This window comes from Schistocerca americana, chromosome 1 (genome assembly GCF_021461395.2).
Source record: "Schistocerca americana isolate TAMUIC-IGC-003095 chromosome 1, iqSchAmer2.1, whole genome shotgun sequence".
Lineage (NCBI taxonomy): Eukaryota > Metazoa > Arthropoda > Insecta > Orthoptera > Acrididae > Schistocerca > Schistocerca americana.
The window spans coordinates 829,792,390-829,815,610 of record NC_060119.1 but is presented as its reverse complement, the minus strand read 5'-3'; positions in this window follow the sequence as shown (position 1 = coordinate 829,815,610).

Genomic DNA, 23,221 nt, shown 5'->3' with positions numbered 1-23,221 from the left:
TTACGGCTTCTATAAAAAATCGTAGCATAATTATGTATTTATGCTTATGTGTTTTGTAGCCATTAGTTAACGTAATGCTGTAGTTACTCTGTCAGTAATTCTACAATGAATGTTTGTAAAAAGCTCAGATGAATGTTCTTGAAATATTTTTGCTTTTAAAATCATCGGTTACAGAAACTAATTAATCCTACAACAGATTCCGTGGCCCACATACAATTCAGTGCAATGAGGCGGCTCATCAAGTCAATGAAAATAACTACTGTCCTTGTTAGCTAGAATAATAGTTGGATAACAACACTCAATTACTGTTTATCAGTAATTCAGTTTCAGGGCCAAACCGTCCCAAACAGATTAGTCGCTTTGCCCAGTTAACTGGTGTAGTGCAGTGATACTTTTTCGTTACATTCTAAAGCAATCAGTGTAACATAGTTTGCTGCCATACGATAATTACTTAACCAGAAAACAGAATAGTTCATGGCTTGTTGCTTGGCTATGGCACGCTATTGTTTTTTTAATCCGGTCACCAGACAGAACTGTTATTGAAGTTTAATTCATCAGTTATTATGTCTTTTGCTGTACATTTGGCCGAAAATACTTTTTCCTAGTTTAAGTTGGCGACAGTCTTTTTTTTGCATGACCTCATCTTTTACTGTTTATAAACATACCGTGGGTGCGATTCCGTCCAATTAAAATTCTTCCTTTCAATACTAAGCTCACACAGGATACAAAATAAAGTCTGATTACCCTTCCATTAACGTTCTGATAACGGTCAACTTCAAAATCCTGATAACGCAGTATAATTTTAGGGTGGAATTGCTGGTTCAAATGGTGCAAATGGCTCTGAGCACTATGGGACTTAACATCTGAGGTCATCATTCCCCTAGAACTTGGAACTACTTAAACCTAACTAACCTAAGGACATCACCCACATCCATGCCCGAGGCAGGATTCGAACCTGCGACCGTAGCAGAATTGATGGTATTATTATTCCCGTATAGCGTTATATGTTGTCGGTTCTGCAAACAAATACGGTCGCAGGTTCGAATCCTGCCTCGGGCATGGATGTGTATGATGTCCTTAGGTTAGTTAGGTTTAAGTAGTTCTAAGTTCTAGGGGACTGATGACCTAAGATGTTAAGTCCCATAGTGCTCAGAGCCATTTGAACCATTTTTTGCAAACAAAAATACAAAGGAGGCGACAGCCTAAATTTCGGAAGAACTGCCCAGCTCCCAGGACACCCTGACACTCCTTTATTAGATTCACTGATCACCTCCAGCCGCAAAGAGAACCTAGACCAAATGTTCCGAATATAAATAAAATTAACCACGAAACGGAGGTACAAATTAATCAATATCGCGTAGCGATATGTGTCAGTAATGCTACAACAGAACCTAGCAATTTATGGTGCAAAAACTAAAATTTCGTGATTTTTGAGAATGAGGGGATCCAGAAAGGTGCCTTTTGATGTGTAATACCCTAATTAAAAAGATTTTTCTTTATTTACAAATATTTATCCTGGTAAATTTGCGTTTGATTTTAAAGTATATTGAAATTTCCAGCAAAACGGCATAAAATAATACAAGCTTCGATAAAATTTCCTCAAAAAGTGATTTAACGAACCTAAACAATTTTCTTTATATTCTGACTCTATTATCAATCTCTGAAAACACATTGTAAAAAATGTAAAACGCTTCTACCAGCAATATTCACTAAATCGAACTTCGATTAATTCCTAGACATCATTATTCTGTTTGCTCCCTGGCCTGTAATGTATTCTTCTCATTTCTCATGAGTATAGACTTTGCCAGAAGTCTCTGTTACTTATTTCGCACACCTCTCTATGGACTGTCCATGGCATGGTAACTGTGGAACTCGAATTGGCTCTTTAACAAACATTCGCATTTCTGATTTTAGAAGTGAGTGAAGGTTTACTCACTTTTCCTGAACAATCTGTCAGTTCCAAGAGTGAAGTTGCATTTGGACTTACAGCAGGTGCTTTCTTAGGTCGAATATTCCTCAATTCTTCAATTGAACCATTGCTTTCCGTCTTCTTTGTCTTCCTTTCATAAAAGTAACTGAAACACCATTTCGCTGAATGTGTACCACGATGAACGTTCTGGGATCTTAGGAGGTTCAGTTGATAAGGAATGTGGAGGGTTCCCTCCACCCAAGTGAATTTAGATTTGGATGTAAGCCAGTAGCGACAGTAGAGGCCAACATTGTATTTCACAGGCAGTTGTAATGTCTTCAAGTTGTTGCCTTTAAGGATATGTTTTGAAACCCATATGCGACAAATTCTATTGGCTTACAGGACCAGTTTTTAATAAAAGCCATATCAGTTGCAAGTGAACCTGTTCTAACAGCTTGAGTTATCCTGCAAGCATGAACCAGATATGTAGAGACATCTTTGACAACAGTATTACTCATTGGAACCAAATGCTCTGGAAAGGATATTATCACAAAACAGGGATTGATTTCAAGTTATGTTGCAGTATCAAGCATGTTGCCAATCTTCCCACTAAACTCGTTAGATGAGGTTTTCCAGTCCAATTGGCTGATCAAGTGGCACAAAGGTAGCTCATTAGCATGAAGAACACAATCCATCCAGATGAGTTTACCATTCATCTTTGTCTCAAACATTATTAAACTCGTAGCGCCACCACAGTAGCCTGCAAAATTTTATTAATGTTGTTTTCCTTTAAAAAATCCACAAGATGGTTAGCAATTACTTCAGTAGGATTCATTTTCGTTAGGTCTTTCTCTGGAGTAAAATGACAAAGTTACCTTCCACATGGCTCATTGCAAACGGTGTAATGTTCTTGTTGCACAATACATGCAAAACTGATGGCTGAGTTATCTGCTTGCAATAGTGCAATCTTGCCGTCCATCAAAGAAGATACATGGTGACAATTATTAAATTATATGAAAAAATGTGAATTAGTTACAAACTACGGCGTGCACACACTTTATTCAACATGTAAAAGTCGCTACAGATATTGGGATTTAGGCTATGACATGTTCGATATGCCTGCCATCATTGACGTTAATGTGGCGCAGACGAATAACGATATTCTGCATGACCCGCTGAGTGTCGGAACATCGATGCTGTCGATGACCTCATGAATGGTGTTTTCATCTCAGCAATGCTTTTGGGATTATTGTTGTCTTTAGTATAGCCCCTCAAAACGGAGTGCCATGAAGGAATATCTCATCGATTATTCCGTGACTGGACATTGCACACCACACTGTCACCCGTTGAGGGTGAACAGACTTCTTGCGACGCGTCCCCGTGTGCTAGCTCTGTGTGAACTCTTCCATTTCTTAATACGGAGATGGCGCCCAACAGCTCCACGTTTGCGCTAGGCGTCCGCGCCACGCCAGTTCTGTGCGAAATGTGTGTTCTCAGTCCCCCAAATGTGCCAGTTTTGTTTACTGACGAACCCATCCAAATGATAGTGGCCTTCGTCCCTAAACCAAACCATGCGGCGCATACTAATTCCCATCATGCCCAGCGGCCAACCGCGCAGTTTGATCGTCCCAACGCAAACCGTTCAGAAGTTACGACGATTTTATTTCATACAGTTCAACAATTGTCAACCTGTACATTCAATCTTGCCTATCCCGTATCGAGTAAAATTCTACGTCAAGTGATTTCATGATTTTTTTTTGGGCCCTTGTCCTAAAACGAGCACCAAAATATGCAACCGTTGTAATGGCAGCTGTATCAAATAGATCAACACCATAACTAAAATTTTGCAATGCAACATTGCGCAATTGTAATGCATTATACTGACTTGTACTTGAATTAGAAGATACATCAGAATCATCAATGGTTTCTGCAGAGAATCTTCAGAATCTTCACCTTAACATCAGTTGTGTCTTCATCTTCTTCGGAGAAAGAATTTCATTTGGTTGTAATGCTATCTCTCCCTTCCTTTCTTATATTCAGAAGTTCCTCTTAATTCATCTTCTTGCCCCTTATGCTTTTTACTTTATCTTACGTGCTCAGGTAGATATGGTAACCCAGTATGATGCTGTCCAACAGATGCAACATTCTCTCTTTGACCTTTAATAAGCATTTCTTCTTTGACAGGGATCTTCATGTACTAAGAACAAGAGCAGAAGATGTGCACTTCTTGTTAACATTCAGCACCACTGGGAGAAGGATCCTCAAACTGAGGATGTCAAAGAGCGTGTCTAACATTACTATGAAAGCTACTTTCACTTGAGTTTTCCTCTGCCAAATGATGTGTTTGGCCTTTTCCCAGTTTTCTTATAACTTCTGCAAGACTGTGACTGTCGAATTTAAGATAGGCACCACAAAGCACTGTAATCTAACCCTCACTTTTCAAACACTTTTGGATAAATATCCTTCGAAAGAGTGGGCGCTGAGTAATTCCTGATATTCTCTCCACTCTGCTCCCTTGCCAGAGTTGGGAGTTCAGAAGGCAGTATTTCTGGACAATTTCCATTGACATTCCTAAAGTGAGTGAAAACTGCCAGTCTTGTCTCCGTTTTACTAGCAATGATTCCGAATTTCAGATTTTGCAAGTGAAGGAAGTACTTACGCCTGGAAAATGAAAGTCAAGAAAATGTCACAATTTGTACGCTGTTAATAAAAATACACCCTGTTGCAAGTGAATATAACTAGTTAAAAACTTTTACGAGCAGCATAAGAATGTTTACAAATTTTATAGTACATTCTTTTTCTTAGAGCAGAAGAACAGGCAGAAATAATTATAAGAAGACACTTCTTGAAACAAGACAGCAGGTGTGAATTTTACTTGAAACGTGAAAATATCACGAAATTGAAATAGCTATTTACCAAACAAAACAATGTAACTGCCGTTTCTTGTAAATATACTTGAGAATTACATACTAAAACACAACTTTATGACATCCTCATTTCTTGAAAAACAAAGTCAAAATATTTGCCACACGTAGATGTCGCAAGTTCTTTTCAGCTACAGAAATATACGTATTTTTTTATTGTAAGTGTTTTCTGTTGTGTTATTTGAGATCTGAATGCTTAGAAATCTGTTCCATCTGGTGTGTGAGATGTATGAGACATGTGAAACACCTCAGACTTCAAGAAAAGTATAATAATAGCAATTACAAAGCAAGCAGGTACTGATAGGTTTGAATTTTACCGAATTATCAGTTTAGTAAGTTACGGTTGGAAAATACTAACACGAATTCTTTGCAGAACTGATAGAAGCCCGACCTGGGGGAAGATCAGTTTGAATTCAGAAGAAAATGGGAACATGCGAGGCAATACTGACATTACGACGTCTTTTACAAGATATGTTAAGGAAATGCAAACCTACCTTTATAGAATTTTTTAGACTTAAAGAACGATTTTGAAAGTGTTGTCTGGAAAACTGTCTTTGAAATTCGGAAGATAGCAGGAGTAAAATACAGGGAGCAAAACGCTATTCACAACATGTACCGAAACCAGACGGCAGTTATAAGAAACGAGGGGCATGAGAGGGAAACAGTGTTTGAGAAGGGAGTGAGACAGGGTTGTAGCGTATCCCTGATGTTATTCCAGCAAGCAATAACGGAAACCAAACAAAAATCTGGAGCAGGAATTAAAGTCCAAGGTGAAGAAATGAAAACTTTGAGGTTAGCCGGCGACGATACGTCTCTGAGAGACAGAGTCAGAGAAGAGCAGTTGAACGGAATGGACTGGGTCTTAAAATGAGGAATAAGATGAACATCAACAAAAGCAAAACAAGGATAATGGGATGTTGTAGAATTAATTCAGATGATGTTGAGGGAATTGGATTAGGAAATGAGACACTTAAAGTAGTAGATGAGTTTGGCTATTTGGGCAGCCAACTAACTGATAATGGCCGAAGTAGGGAGGATATAAAATGTTGACTGACAATGGCAAGAAAAGTGCTTCTATGAAAGGGAAATTTGTTAACATGGAATATAGACTTAAGTATTAGGAAATCTGTTCTGAAGGTATTTTCTCTGGAGTGTAGCAATGTGAGGAAACGAAACATGAGCAATGAGCAGTATGGGTAGATAACGTAACTAATGAGGAGGTACTAAATAGAACTGGGGAGAAAACAAATTTGTGGTAGAACTTGACGAGAGGGCGGGATCGGTTGATAGGACACATTGTGATATATCAAGGGATCACATAGTGTGAAAGTAAAAATCGTAGGGGAACACCAAGGGATGAATACAGAAAGCAGATTCAGAAGGACGTGTGTTGCAGTAGATATTCGGAGGTACGGAGGCTTGCGCAGGATAGAGTAACACGGAGAGATGCATCAAACCAGTCTTAGGACTGAGAACCACAAAAACAAGAAAAAAAATTTTGATGTCGCTGAGCAATAGTCACACAATAATTTTTAAATGAACACACCGCTATTTAAATGTACTGTTGTTTATTTAATTGCGACCCAGGTTCATTTATGGCCAATTTTGAGCATGATGTCCTGCAGTATATGTTATTGACATAAACTCAATCACTTGAAAATGCCGTAAAAGGCCGAACATGAGTCGTAATTAAACAACAATACAGTCAAATGGCGGTGCGTTCATTTAAAAATTAAAAAAAAGAAAATACACTCCTGGAAACTGAAATAAGAACACCGTGAATTCATTGTCCCAGGAAGGGGAAACTTTATTGACACATTCCTGGGGTCAGATACATCACATGATCACACTGACAGAACCACAGGCACATAGACACAGGCAACAGAGCATGCACAATGTCGGCACTAGTACAGTGTATATCCACCTTTCGCAGCAATGCAGGCTGCTATTCTCCCATGGAGACGATCGTAGAGATGCTGGATGTAGTCCTGTGGAACGGCTTGCCATGCCATTTCCCCCTGGCGCCTCAGTTGGACCAGCGTTCGTGCTGGACGTGCAGACCGCGTGAGACGACGCTTCATCTAGTCCCAAACATGCTCCATGGGGGACAGATCCGGAGATCTTGCTGGCCAGGGTAGTTGACTTACACCTTCTAGAGCACGTTGGGTGGCACGGGATACATGCGGACGTGCATTGTCCTGTTGGAACAGCAAGTTCCCTTGCCGGTCTAGGAATGGTAGAACGATGGGTTCGATGACGGTTTGGATGTACCGTGCTCTATTCAGTGTCCCCTCGACGATCACCAGTGGTGTACGGCCAGTGTAGGAGATCGCTCCCCACACCATGATGCCGGGTGTTGGCCCTGTGTGCCTCGGTCGTATGCAGTCCTGATTGTGGCGCTCACCTGCACGGCGCCAAACACGCATACGACCATCATTGGCACCAAGGCAGAAGCGACTCTCATCGCTGAAGACGACACGTCTCCATTCGTCCCTCCATTCACGCCTGTCGCGACACCACTGGAGGCGGGCTGCACGATGTTGGGGCGTGAGCGGAAGACGGCCTAACGGTGTACGGGGCCGTAGCCCAGCTTCATGGAGACGGTTGCGAATGGTCCTCGCCGATATTCCAAGAGCAACAGTGTCCCTAATTTGCTGGGAAGTGGCGGTGCGGTCCCCTACGGCACTGCGTAGGATCCTACGGTCTTGGCGTGCATCCGTGCGTCGCTGCGGTCCGGTCCCAGGTCGACGGGCACGTGCACCTTCCGCCGACCACTGGCGACAACATCGATGTACTGTGGAGACCTCACACCCCACGTGTTGAGGAATTCGGCGGTACGTCCACCCGGCCTCCCGCATGCCCACTATTCGCCCTCGCTCAAAGTCCGTCAACTGCACATACGGCTCACGTCCACGCTGTCGCGGCATGCTACCAGTGTTAAAGACTGCGATGGAGCTCCGTATGCCACGGCAAACTGGATGACACTGACGGCGGCGGTGCACAAATGCTGCGCAGCTAGCGCCATTCGGCGGCCAACACCGCGGTTCCTGGTGTGTCCGCTGTGCCGTGCGTGTGATCATTGCTTGTACAGCCCTCTCGCAGTGTCCGGAGCAAGTATGGTGGGTCTGACACACCGGTGTCAACGTGTTCTTTTTTCCATTTCCAGGAGTGTAATTATTAAACTGAGCTCCACATCGGCACAGCCTTCAGTCCAAAAACCATTCCACCTAAATACCAGGCCAGACTGTCATTACCATACCGTGTATCTCGACATCATATTTTACGCCGCTAAATGAGTAGTCAGGTTTTAAAATGTGTCCTATGACGGAAGGTTTCGTGTGACAGTAAGCTTTAAAGTAATTCTTCTGTTCGTTACATCTTGTTTTCAAGTATATTCCTCACTGGCCTGTGTAGAGCGACTTTGATGTGGAGTAAATTGTAAATACCTTTACAGTTCGTTGTTTTTAAGTTGTTGGTTGATATGTTTTACAGTTATCATAAAATGAAATTTTTTATGTGAGAATTCTTAAGCTTTTTTTAAAAAACTTTATTAACTTTCCATATCTTTATTCTTCACGTACACATATTTGTTTCTCAACATAGTCACTCTGGCGACGACCACGTTACTCCCAACCAGAGACCAGTTAGCTGATACAGTCACATTAGAATGTTTGATTTTGTTGACGGAGCTAAAACCTCACCTTTGCTTGCACTGCTTCATCATTATCAAAGTGAAGTCGTCGAACGTGTTCTTTAAGTTTTGGAAACAGATGAAAATAAGCTCGGTCTAAATCGAGACTGTATGGAGGGCTATCGATGACACAGTACACAACGCGCCGGATGGTTGCAGACATAGCAAGACACGTGTGTGTTTGGCATTGTCATACTGATGAAGACGTTGCTCCAAGTGTTGATTAACTCATGGATTGCACCAACTTGTTTTTCGCGCATCGCCATATTGCGAGCTGCAGTTCGGAGTTCTCTTACGGCAGATCGTTGCAACTTGCGTCAGTGAAGTGGGAAAGTAGATATAGTAATATGCATGACGTATAATACCGCAATAGATACTGAGAATAGAATAAAAAAGTCGGAGGCGCTACTTCTCTGCACGCCTTCGTACAACTTTCTACCATCGGACTAGATTAACTGTTCTTTGCAGCTTATGTGCTATGTATGAAACACAAGCATTCTAGTTTGGTTCGTGCACCTTTCTGCAGTTACTGGAAGATGGTGTAAGTGGAACGTGATTTTTTCGAAAGTACTGCGCCATCCCAGGAACGCCTCTATAGGTAGGGACTGTAATTTCTTCAAGTCGTGTAAAGTGAGGTATCCCTTGTGTAATACGACGTCATGTACACACATCAATAAACGTTTGCATCACCTCGGTTCCGAGAGTTCCGGAACCTGTACAGAAAATTGGAATAGAGACTGGAATAAAGATCATTTTCGCCCTTTTTATTGCTCATGAAAACCACACATTGCACGTTGTACCACCATACAGCGAGACCTTCAGATGTTGTGGTCCACATTGCTGTACACACCGGTACCTCTAATATCCAGTAGCACATCCTCTTACATTGATGCATGCCTGTATTCGTCGTGGCATACTGTCCACGAGTTCCTCGAGGCACTGTTGGTCAAGATTGTCCCACTCCTCAACGGCGATTCGGCGTAGATCCCTCAGAGTAGTTGATGGGTCATGTCGTCCATAAAAATCCCTTTTCAATCATTCCCAAGGGTGTTCGATAGGGTTAATGTCCGGAGAACATGCTGGAAATTCTAGTCGAGCGATGTCGTTATGCTGAAGGAAGTCATGAAGACGACTGCCTCGCTAACATGCTGCCGATATGGTTGCACTATCGATCGGAGGATGGCATTCACGTATCGCACAGCCGTTACGGCGCCTTCCATGACCACCAGCGGCGTACGTCGGCCCCACATTATGCCACCCCAAAACAGAAAGGAACCTCCAACTTGCTGTACTCGCTGGACAGTGTGTGTAAGACGTTCATCCTGACCGGGTTGCCTCCAAACACACCTCCGACGATTGTCTGGTTGAATGAATATGCGACAGTCATCGGTGAAGAGAAAGTGATGCCAATCCTGAGCGCTATATTTGGCATGTTGTTGGGCCCCTCTGTATCGTGCTGCATGGTGTCGTGGTTGCAAGGATGGACCTCGTCATGGACGTCGGGAGTGAAGTTGCGCATCATGCAGCCTATTGCGCACAGTTTGAGACGTAAGACGACGTCCTGTGGCTGCGTGAAAACCATTATGCAACATGGTGGCGTTGCTGTCAGTGTTTCTCCGAGCCGTAATCCGCAGTTAGCGGTCATCCACAGCAGCAGTACCCCTTGGGCGGCCTGAGCGGGGCATGTCATCGACAGTTTCTGTCTCTCTGTATCTCCTCCATGTCAGAACAACATCGCTTTGGCTCACTCCGAGACGCTTGGACACTTCCCTTGTTGAGAGCCCTTCCTGGGACAAAGTAACAATGTGGGTTCGATCGAACCGCGCTATTGACAGTCAAGCCATGGTTGAACTACAGACAACACGAGCCGTGTACCTCCATCCTGATGGAATGACTGGAGCTGATCGGCTGTCGGACACCTCTGCGTCTAATAGGCGTTGCTCATGCATGGTTGTTTACATCTTTGGTTGGGTTTAGTGACATCTCTGAACAGTTAAAGGGACTGTGTCCGTGATACAATAGCCACAGTCAACGTTTATCTTCAGGAGTTCTGGGAATCTGGGTGATGCAAAACTCTTTTTTGATGAGTGTAGTTTATGTACAGGACGTTTCAGGAGGAACAGTAAATACTTTAGGTGGTGGTGGAATAGACTAATGCAAGTAAAACATTCCACTTAACACGCCTCTCAATTTTTATTTGTTATGGAGATACAGTTGGCAGAATGTAACCAAGATAGTACTCACAGAAGGTGCTAAGAGAAGGCAAAGAATTAAGCTCAAAGAAGAATGATCAATTCGTCTCTTGTGTCTGCCTTTTCTTTCTAGACTTAGTTAACCTACCATTCCCACAGCTAGAAAGCTACAGGGGTAACCTCAGGGAACCTTGGTGGCCGAGAAAAGTGACCATTTCTCAAGATGCGTATTCAGGGGAACGTTATGTTCAGTAAATGTTTCACTTGACAACTTGAGCTTGTAGGCATCTCGGCAAGCTGAAGGAACATACCCATCCTTGGAGCTAAAGGAACCCTCTCCAGTACTGCTGGAAGCTCGTTTTCAATAAAGCGTAGGTAACGGGGACCTTTAAGTCGATGTGATAACGTAACACTCCCCGTCAATTGATAGTCTTTCGTACCACACCACGCATTTACAGAAAAGCGTTCTCTAAAATTTGTAGCAACAGAAGCATGTGTGTTTTCGTGCGAGCAATAATGTGAGTTATGAGTGCCATTGGGTGAAAGTGGCTTCATCAGCAAACGAAGTTAATGGACGTACTCGATCATTTGCAATTATCAAACGACAAAATTACATTCATCTATTTTCATTTTTAGGCTATTTACAATTTGTACAGAAACCAGATGGCAGTTATAAGAGTCGAGGGGCATGAAAGGGAAGCAGTGGTTGGGAAAGGAGTGAGACAGGGTTGTAGCCTCTCCCCGATGTTATTCAATCTGTATATTGAGCAGGCAGTAAAGGAAACAAAAGAAAAATTCGGAGTAGGTATTAAAATTCATGGAGAAGAAGTAAAAACTTTGAGGTTCGCCGATGACATTGTAATTCTGTCAGAGACAGCAAAGGACTTGGAAGAGCAGTTGAACGGAATGGACAGTGTCTTGAAAGGAGGATATAAGATGAACATCAACAAAAACAAAACGAGGATAATGGAATGTAGTCAAATTAAATCGGGTGATGCTGAGGGAATTAGATTAGGAAATGAGACACTTAAAGTAGTAAAGGAGTTTTGCTATTTAGCGAGTAAAATAACTGATGATGGTCGAAGTAGAGAGGATATAAAATGTAGACTGGCAATGGCAAGGAAAGCGTTTCTGAACAAGAGAAATTTGTTAACATCGAGTATAGATTTAAGTGTCAGGAAGTCGTTTCTGAAAGTATTTGTATGGAGTGTAGCCACGTATGGAAGTGAAACATGGACGATAACTAGTACGGACAAGAAGAGAATAGAAGCTTTCGAAATGTGGTGCTACAGAAGAATGCTGAAGATAAGGTGGGTAGATCACGTAACTAATGAGGAGGTATTGAATAGGATTGGGGAGAAGAGAAGTTTGTGGCACAACTTGACTAGAAGAAGGGATCGGTTGGTAGGACATGTTTTGAGGCATCAAGGGATCACAAATTTAGCATTGGAGGGCAGCGTGGAGGGTAAAAATCGTAGAGGGAGACCAAGAGATGAATACACTAAGCAGATTCAGAAGGATGTAGGTTGCAGTAGGTACTGGGAGATGAAGAAGCTTGCACAGGATAGAGTAGCATGGAGAGCTGCATCAAACCAGTCTCAGGACTGAAGACCACAACAACAACAACAACAACATCTTCATTTTCTTCTCGAATGTGTTGAAAACGCTGTAAACGTTAAGGATTGAGGCCACTCATAAGTAAATCGCCATATTCTTGTATGTGGAACAGCGACAGGATAGAAATTCTACTTGTAGTTGTTGAAGCATTACGTTCCGCCAACTTCTACTTAATCGATACTTTGTTCGTTTTCACGTTCAGATGGGATGTAACGGCTGGAAATCCACCACTCTCACGCATTTTAGTGAACAGACGAGTATACACTCTTGGATCTGTTGCTCTGCCATTAAGAAATGGTCTGCTGTTTTCTGTAACATTAGCAGCAGCGTTTCCGTTCCAAAACCCGTACACAAATACCGTACCGACATTAGCAGCATTCGTAAATACACCGCGGCCCCTCCCGCAGGAGGTTCGCGTCGTCCCTCGGGCATGGGTGTGTGTGTTGTTCTTAGCATAAGTTAGTTTAAGTAATGTGTAAGTCTATGGACCGATGACCTAAGCGGTTTGGTCCCTTAGGAATTCAAACACATTTGAACATTTGTAAATACACGCGGCGTTTAGCATTATTTTTCTTAAGTGATATTCAGAAGCTACCCTGAGAGTAAAACAAGGACACAAAATTCATGGATGTGTTCTGTAGAAAATACTTTTTTTTTATTTAGTAGTAAATCAACAGACTCTTTTTCTTGTAGTCACAGAAAGGATGTTTATTCACAACGAGGCTTCTGTAATTCTGTAAAAAGCTTATTTTATGTCGCAGCTAACAAACGAAGACATTGGTCTTCGGCTATGTTACGTTCACATTTGTAACTGTCGTCTGTTTGAGGTGTTGGAGATGGGAAGTAAGTTGTGTTACCCACAATTTTCTTACCCGTAATTATATCATTAATGACACGTAGGTGTGTTAAATATTTTCAGATTATCCACCTTCCTGATCTCCTTGTCAAGGAAATAATTTTTATTGTGTTTTAAGAATTTTTCACAAATCGAATAAGAGGATTTGAAAGTGGACTGTTCGATGACGAAACGACCGAACACTGTTAGTGTTTCTTCGTTCTGTTTTCTTTAACAAAAGATAGAACCCCCGCTGAGATTAATTTGACGATCATTTCTTTTAAGTTACGTAATTTCATACAAAAGAAACGTTCTTGATTAATCTGTCATGCATCATGGAACTAGGGTGTCAACCAACATACACACTTGCTTGACGCTGTTCTGCTCCATATTTAACTATTTTATGTGGCAAATCTAAGGCAAATGTGTCCTAAATTCCAGATTACTAAACTGGTCTTTAAAAATAAATTTTACGCCATTGTCATTGGAACGTGCTTTATCACAACGATTTTTAAAATACAGAAACGTAATACCCTTAGTACTGCTTTGTACTGTCAGTCACTGAGAAACTTTCATAAATGTATCTCAGCATATAGGAAAGGCATAGAACAGACTCACATGGCTCAAATGAGCACTATGGGATTTAACAGCTGAGGTCATCAATCCCCTAGAACCTAGAACTATTTAAACATAACTAACCTAAGGACATCATACACATCCATGCCCGAGGCAGGATTCGAATTTGCGACCGTAGCGATTGCGCGGTTCCAGACTGAAGCGCCTAGAACAGCTCGGCCACATCGTTCGTCATAGAACAGACGTTTCAGTGTGCTCAAAAGTACAATAGAAATGATAAATTAAGCACAATCGTTATTATAGTCAAAAAATTCAACTACGACATCTCAAGTACCTTCACAATTTGATCTTCAATAATTCCAACCGAAGTACCAACACTCAAAACGATGACTTGCCTCTGTAACCAGCTGTAGCTCTGTAACTAGTAAAAATTGGACTCGTGGTTTTCGAAATTGTTTTTTCGAGTTCTTCTGTGTAACAACCCCTAATATGAAACTTCCTGGCAGATTAAAACTGTGTCCCGGACCGAGACTCGAACTCGGGACCGTTGCCTTTTGTGGGCAAGTGCTCTACCAACTGAGCTACCCAAGCACGACTCACGCCTCGTCCTCACAGCTTTAATACCGCCAGTACCTCGTCTCCTACCTTCCAAACTTCGTGCTTGGGTAGCTCAGTTTGTAGAGCAATTGCCCGCGAAAGGCAAAGGTCCCGAGTTCGAGTCTCGGTCCGGCACACAATTTCAATCTGCCAGGAAGTTTCATATCAGCGCACACTCCGTTGTAGAATAAAAATTTCATATATTTGCCATTGCTCCTGAAGTACCGTACACAATCCGTTATTCAACGTTTATGTGTCATATGTGATCTATCCCTTTACAAAAATTTACATTTGAGTTGTTGTTTATATTAGACTTGATACTCGTCTTGTTAGTTTAATGTGGCTGATTTGTGTACTTGTGTCACGTGTTAAGTTTGTTGTGAGTGTTTTGTGTATTTGTGTACCACAAGGAAGTAATTTCCACGTTTAAAGACTAATTTAGAAGTTTACTTCTTTCTGTAGCGAACAGCTACGACTGTGTCATCCAGTAGCCGTCCCTTTCCCAAAACACTGTGTATCGTCTTCAGAATAACTAAGCGTGGCGATAAGTGGCACATAATGAAACTCGAAGAATGTCAAAATAGAATAAAATGGTAACTCACGTAAAATATCTTTATTCATTTGAATATAAACTGAGGTGACAAAAGTCATGGTATATCCCATAATATCGTACGGAACCTCCTTTTGCTCGGCATAGCGCAGCAGCTTGACGGAGCATGGACTGAGCAAGTCGTTGGAAGTCCCCCGCAGAAATATTAAGCCATACTACCTCCACAGCCGTCCATAATTGCGAAGGTGTTACAGCGCACGAACTGTCAAAAATGGTTCAAATGGCTCTGAGCACTATGGGACTTAACGTCTGAGGTCATCAGTCCCCTAGAACTTTAGAATTACTTAAACCTAAGTAACCTAAGGACATCACACACATCCATGCCCGAGGCAGGATTCGAACCTGCGACCGTAGCAGTCACGCGGTTTCAGACTGTAGCGCCTAGAACCGCTCGGTCAACGTGGCCGGCGCACGAACTGTCATCTCGATTTTTCTTCTTTTTTTTTTTGGTCATCAGTCTACTGACTAGTTTGATGCGGCCTGCCACGAATTCCTTTCCTGTGCTAACCTCTTCATCTTAGAGTAGCACTTGCAACCTACGTCCTCAATTATTTGCTTGACGTATTCCAATCTCTGTCTTCCTCTACAGTTTTTGCCCTCTACAGCTTCCTCTAGTACCATGGAAGTCATTCCCTCATGTCTTAGCAGATGTCCTATCATCCTGTCCCTTCTCCTTATCAGTGTTTTCCACATATTCCTTTCCTCTCCGATTCTGCGTAGAACCTCCTCATTCCTTACCTGATCATTCCCCCTAATTTTCAACATTCGTCTATAGCACCACATCTCAAATGCTTCGATTCTCTTCTGTCCCGGTTTTCCCACAGTCCATGTTTCACTACCATACAATGCTGTACTCCAGACGTACATCCTCAGAAATTTCTTCCTCAAATTAAGGCCGGTATTTGATATTAGTAGACTTCTCTTGGCCAGAAATGCCTTTTTTGCCATAGAGAGTCTGCTTTTGATGTCCTCCTTGCTCCGTCCGTCATTGGTTATTTTACTGCCTAGGTAGCAGAATTCCTTAACTTCATTGACTTCGTGACCATCAATCCTGATGTTAAGTTTCTCGCTATTTTCATTTCTACTACTTCTCATTACCTTCGTCTTTCTCCGATTTACTCTCAAACCATACTGTGTTCTCATTAGACTGTTCATTCCGTTCAGCAGATCATTTAATTCTTCTTCACTTTCACTCAGTCATGTCATCAGCGAATCGTATCATTGATATCCTTTCACCTTTTATTTCCACTCCTGAACCTTTCTTTTATTTCCATCATTGCTTCCTCGATGTACAGATTGAAGAGTAGGGGCGAAAGGCTACGGCCTTGCCTTACACCCTTCTTAATACGAGCACTTCGTTCTTGATCGTCCACTCTTATTATTCGCTCTTGGTTGTTGTATATATTGTATATGACCCGTCTCTCCCTATAGCTTACCCCTACTTTTTTCAGAATCTCGAACAGCTTGCACCATTTTATATTGTCGAACGCTTTTTCCAGGTCGACAAATACTATGAAAGTGTCTTGATTTTTCTTTAGCCTTGCTTCCATTATTAACCGTAACGTCAGAATTGCCTCTCTCGTCCCTTTACTTTTCCTAAAGCCAAACTGATCGTCACCTAGCGCATTCTCAATTTTCTTTTCCATTCTTCTGTATATTATTCTTGTAAGCAGCTTCGATGCATGAGCTGTGAAGCTGATTGTGCGATAATTCTCACAATTTGTCAGCTCTTGCCGTCTTCGGAATTGTGTGGATGATGCTTTTCCGAAAGTCAGATGGTATATCGCCAGACTCGTATATTCTACACACCAACGTGAATAGTCGTTTTGTTGCCACTTCCCCCAATGATTTTAGAAATTCCGATGGAATGTTATCTATCCCTCCTGCCTTATTTGACCGTAAGTCCTCCAAAGCTCTTTTAAATTCCGATTCTAATTCTGGATCTCCTATCTCTTCTAAATCGACTCCTGTTTCTTCTTCTATCACATCAGACAAATCTTCACCCTCATAGAGGCTTTCAATGTATTCTTTCCACCTATCTACTCTCTCCTCAACATTTAACAGTGGAATTCCCGTTGCACTCTTAATGTTACCACCGTTGCTTTTAATGTCACCAAAGATTGTTTTAACTTTCCTGTATGCTGAGTCTGTCCTTCCGACAATCATATCTTTTTCGATGTCTTCACATTTTTCCTGCAGCCATTTCGTCTTAGCTTCCCTGCACTTCCTATTTATTTCATTCCTCAGCGACTTATATTTCTGTATTCCTGATTTTCCCGGAACATATTTGTACTTCCTCCTTTCATCAATCAACTGAAGTATTCCTTCTGTTACCCATAATCATCTCGATTATGTCCCATAAATGTTCCATAGTATCCATGGATCCATGTCGGGCAATCTGGGTGACCAAATCATTCCCTCGAAATGGCCAGAATATCCTTCACCAGTCGCGAACAAACATGGCACGGTGCGATGACATCATTATCTGGGAACGGTAAGTCCGTGGATACCTGCAAATTGTCTCCAAGCAACCGAACATACAGTCATTTGCAGTCAATGAACGGTTCAGCTGGGCTAGAGGATCCAGTTCATCCCAAGCAGACACAGCCCACACTATTATGGAGCCACGACCAGCTTGCAAAATGCCATGGCTTCGTGGGGTCTGCAGCACACTCGAACCCGGCCATCAGCTCTTACCTGCTAAAATCGGGACTCGTCTGAACAGTCCACGGTTTTCCAGTAGTCTAATCGATACGGTCGCGAGCCCAGGAGAAGCTCTGGAGACGATGTCGTGCTTTTAGCAAAGGCAATCGCGTCGGTCGTCTGTTGCCATGGTCCATTAACGCCATATTTCGGTGAACGCCTGACGGATACGATCATCGTACGTCCCACATTGATTTCTGTGTTTATTTCACGCAGTGTTGTCTGTCTGTTAGCAATGACAACTGTATGCAAACGCCATTGCTCTCGGTCGCTAATATATTTCATAGGCCACCGCTTGTCCGTGGAGAGAGGTAACGGCTGAAACTTTGTATTCTCGGCACACTCTTGACACTGTGGATCTCGGAATATTGAATTCCGTAATGGTTCCCGAATTGACATATCCCAAGCGTTTAGCTCTAGCTACCATTCCGCATTCAAAGTTAATTCCCGTTGTGCGAACATGATCACGTCAGAAGCCTTTTCACATGAATCACCTGATTACAAATGGTGGGCCGACAATGCACGACCGTTTTATAACTTGTGTACGCCATACTATCACCATCTGTATGTGTGCATATCCCTATCCTATGACTTTTGTCACCTCAGTGTGTACAAACTCTCATTCATCATTTGAAGGGCTTATTGTAATCAAATCGAGATACAGAATCCTAAAGTTAAATGAGCGCTGAAAAATCTACAGTTGAGGTACGAGAAATATTCAAGCATATGGCTTCTTGCTAGAGATGAACCTTTCTTTCTGTTTACTTAGATCATTAATTTTAGAAGCGTTATACTCAGTAAAGTGGAGGTAATGGACTTTTACCAGTATTGAAATAAGCCGTTTATTTATGAATAATATGTCATATGTCTGTCTGTAATACTGAGATTTATGTTGTTGTTTATATTCCACATGACATGCAAGTTTATTGTGACTGTTTTGTGTACTTGTGTACCACACGTTTGTATGGTACATGTTAACATCGGCCTGTAATTTTATTGTAAATGTTTTGTGTCCTTGCATATCACAAGGGACCAATTTCCACGTTTAAAGAATATTCTACAAGTTCGTCTATTCTGTACTGAACAGCTACATATGTGTTATTCACCAATTCTTCCTTTCCGAAAATACTGAATATCTTCTGCAGAAAGGGAACGCAGTGAAACCTGTAGCGCCGAGCAATGATACTGAAACAGAATAAAATACTAACTCATACAGAACATCTTGAGTCATTTGAATATACCGGGTGATCAGAAAGTCGGTATAAATTTGAAAACTGAATAAATCACGGAATAATGTAGATAGAGAGGTACAAATTGACACACATGCTTGGAATGACATGGGGTTTTATTAGAACCAAAAAAATACAAACGTTCAAAAAATGTCCGACAGATGGCGCTTCATCTGATCAGAATGGATATAATTAGCATAACAAAGTAAGACAAAGCAAAGACGAAATTCTTATAGGAAATGCTCAATATGTCTATCATCATTCCTCAACAATAGCTGTAGTCGAGGAATAATGTTGTGAACAGCACTGTAAAGCATGTCCGGAGTTATGGTGAGGCATTGGCGTCGGATGTTGTCTTTCAGCAATCCTAGAGATGTCGGTCGATCACGATACACTTGAGACTTCAGGTAACCCCAAAGCCAATAATCGCACGGACTGAGGTCTGGGGACTTGGGAGGCCAAGCATGACGAAAGTGGCGGCTGAGCACACGATCATCACCAAACGACGCTCGGAAGAGATCTTTCACGCGTCTAGCAATACTTTGTTTTTATTTTTGGTTCTAATAAAACCCCATGTTATTCCAAGCATGTGTGTCAATTTTTACCTCTCTATCTACATTATTCCGTGGTTTATTAAGTTTTCAAATTTATACTGACTTTTTGATCACCCGGTACATTCACTGTAATATCGCTTTATATTCGATAAATTATTCTGATACAATTCTACCCTGGAATGACGTTTACTAATTTTCTATCTTCATACCCGCAGAATCCATGCGCAAAGTAGCTTCGTACAATAGCTATGCCATGAGCGCATAATTATTCTTTGTAGTACTCTCTCTGGTGGTTGTTAGAAAAAACTTCCGAGATTGTCTTCGTGCCGATTAGCCTGAGCATTGTTTGAAGAATTTTAATCTGAATATTGAGATTTATGACAAAAGATAACTGATACGAAATTATACGATTAAAAGGGAAATACATGTATATTGCACTTTCATACAAAAGGTGTGTAACAATTTACATTACTTGACATTTGAGAATTAATGATATTCATCGATATATTGCGTAGTTGTTAAACAGAAGGGAACTTCCGAAAGACTGGATACGAGCCTGCATTTAATAATCCAAGAGCTCCATTACTTCCTCCGAAGGTTAAACTTCATCAAAGCCAAATATCCGCTTGATCTGAGGTTTCCCGACTGATTATACAACGCTCCCAAAAATACGAGGCATTTTATTTGTACAGATTAGCAGACTGCCGCAAAGCACGAGCCTGCAGAGAAGAAGAATCATCGCCTGATTTCATTCTGACAAGTAAAATTTCTGAATCATTTTGAGTGACTTAGTTATGACTGTGTTTCCTATTATGAATGATTGTTTGCTCGAACGAATTGAGAACTACATAACTACATAATTACATAGATAGGAGGAAAAATTACATTACATACGTCACAATCTCCATGTACACGATGGATAAGATGAAGTTGGAATACGCAAATAATGAAATAACTGCCTTTCTTGAAGAAAGGAGGAACTATTAGTTTGTGGTGCATTATGACCGGGTGGGTATAGCTTCGAAAGATGCCGGAAGCACAGACTTTCTCTTTCTTTTTTGTTTTCAACAGCGGATTTTTGCCTCTCCGCTGAAGAATGGAAAGCAATAGGAAAGATACGCCAGTGGAAAACCATCGGTTTAATTTGAATTTCAAAAGCGTCGGGTCGGCTGTGGATATTGCAGGGCCCGAGGCAGCGCAGGCAGTGCGTTCGGCCGTTAAAGCGGCACCGCCGTATCGCCCGGAATCAATATCGGACACGGCCGGCGACGCAGCCGCCACGCGCCCCAGCCGCGTCTTGGCCGCCGCAACTTGTCCCATCAGGACTCGTGTCGGGGCGGCCGTGTCACACCGCGGGCTGCACGCAGGCCGCAGCCGGGTTTCTGGCCGGCTGAGGGCGGTCTGCAGCGGCGGCGGCAGGAAAAGGGCGAGCGAGTGCGTCCGAGGGAGTCGATTTAATTACGGGCTGAGCTGTTAATCTAATTAGAGGGGATAAGATTTCTTCGAATTATACTGGAGCGCCCGCGATGAGCGGGGCGGGTGGCGACGCTGTTAATAAGAACGCCCGAGTGGCGCTCGGCGCCCTTTCTTCTTTTTTTGTAAAGCGGGATAAATCTCCTGAGAACAGTCGCTAATGTCGCAGCTGCAGACGCTGAAGTCTGGGGAAAGGAGAGACGGGGTTGTTCTGTATCGCAGTTTCTCTCAACTCATTTCCTCGTCCCCGTTGTCGCGCTTGTAACGAGGGCTGGAAGCAAATTATGTGCGCGTCACTGACATACATTACTTTCGTATCTACGCGTTTTAGAGCATAGTACGTTTTTCAGCCATACTAATACAGTTAATGAAACGTCGAGCACAAAGAATATTTATTTACGCAGAAGTTTTATGTTTCATTTTTCTAATCAAAAATGGTTCAAATGGCTCTGAGCACTATGGGACTTAACTGCTGTGGTCATCAGTCCCCTGTAACTTAGAACTACTTAAACCTAACTAACCTAAGGACATCACACACATCCATTCCCGAGGCAGGGTTCGAACCTGCGACCGAGCGGTCGCACAGTTCCAGACTGTAGCTCCTAGAACCGCTCGGCCGCTCCGGCCGGCCATTTTTTATCCTGATCAACTTCGATTATGCACGAATGATTTACATGAGCTGCCTATGCTATTCCTTAATTTAAAGGTTGCAAGATATCGGAATAAAAAAAAAGTCGAATGTTACACATGACGTGAATACATATTTGCATCGAAAGCTGAACAAATACGCGGCAGAATTGAAGAAAGAAACATAAAAGGTTTCTGTCTGGTACCACTTCCAATGCATTCGCACAGCATTAAAGGTACCGAGAGCCGTCCGCTGTGGCCGCGCGGTTCTAGGCACGTCAGTCCGGAACCACTCGGCTGCTACGGTCGCAGGTTCGAATCCTGCTTCGTGCATGGGTGTGTGTGATGTCTTTAGGTTAGTTAGGTTAAAGTAGTTCTAAGTTCTAGGGGACTGATGACTTCAGATGTTAAGTCCCATAGTGCTCAGAGCCATTTGAACCATTTGGAAGGTACCGTGGAAAAGTAGGAAAACAACATCCGAATTTAGGAGCAAGCACGACATTTTTAAGAGTCTTAACTAGATGTTCTTCTTTAGGCATGAAAAGTCGACGTGAAAAGTTCATGCAAGTAACGAATATTGCAAACTCACAAAATTGTTTCTAAATGGACAAGTATGCTTGTGATATTTTATGTTATTCAAAAAGGCAAAGACAATCTGAGAGAAAAGACCGAATACAAGAGAAATATCAAACGGCATTGGATTCCTGCTACATGGAACAAGGTAAATGTGAAGCAGTTTACGAAAAAATGTTAAGAAAGAGAATTCTTTAGAAACTATTGGGATGGGTATAAGAAGATATCTTGAAGCGATATTGAGATGTAAAGGTAGTTACGGAAGATATGTGTAGCTCGCTGCACAACGTGATTTCTCACGGTGAAGTTTCGTCTGCGTTTATATCCATTAATGAAGGAGCAGTTCCAAAGACTTGAAGTACATGATGTGTTCGATTTCTGCGCCAGTTCATGTACCACACTCTGTCCAGAATATGCGTTCTACACAGACTTGAAGCGGAACCATTTCCAGCGAAAATGAAAAGTAACAACAAAAACCATTATTTTAGCTGAGCAACAACAGCCATCAATTAAGTTCTAAAAGCGCTGAGGAGGAGGAGGAGGAGGAGATTAGTGTTTAACGTCCCGTCGACAACGAGGTCATTAGAGACGGAGCGCAAGCTCGGGTGAGGGAAGGATGGGGAAGGAAATCGGCCGTGCCCTTTCAAAGGAACCATCCCGGCATTTGCCCGAAGCGATTTAGGGAAATCACGGAAAACCTAAATCAGGATGGCCGGAGACGGGATTGAACCGTCGTCCTCCCGAATGCGAGTCCAGTGTGCTAACCACTGCGCCACCACGCTCGGTCTAAAAGCGCTGAGAAATAGGTTTTGCAGCAGAATAATCTTCAGTTAACAGCGTATGAAGCAGAATCAGTAGAAGAAGAGGAAGAAGACGATACAGAAGAAGCAGATTACATCAGCTTCTTAAGTTCTATAGAACGTCTACTTACTAACAGAAAGCCTCTCAAAAATTTGTAAAAGAAACGTTACGTTTCAATGTGGGTTCCGAAATTCTGTTTTAGTGTATTGCATAACGATAAAATGATTATATTTATTGGGCAAAACTGAAACTAATTGCAGCGTAACCGCCGTGTATGTGGGTGTTCTCGTCTTAAGTATTTTTTTTTTTT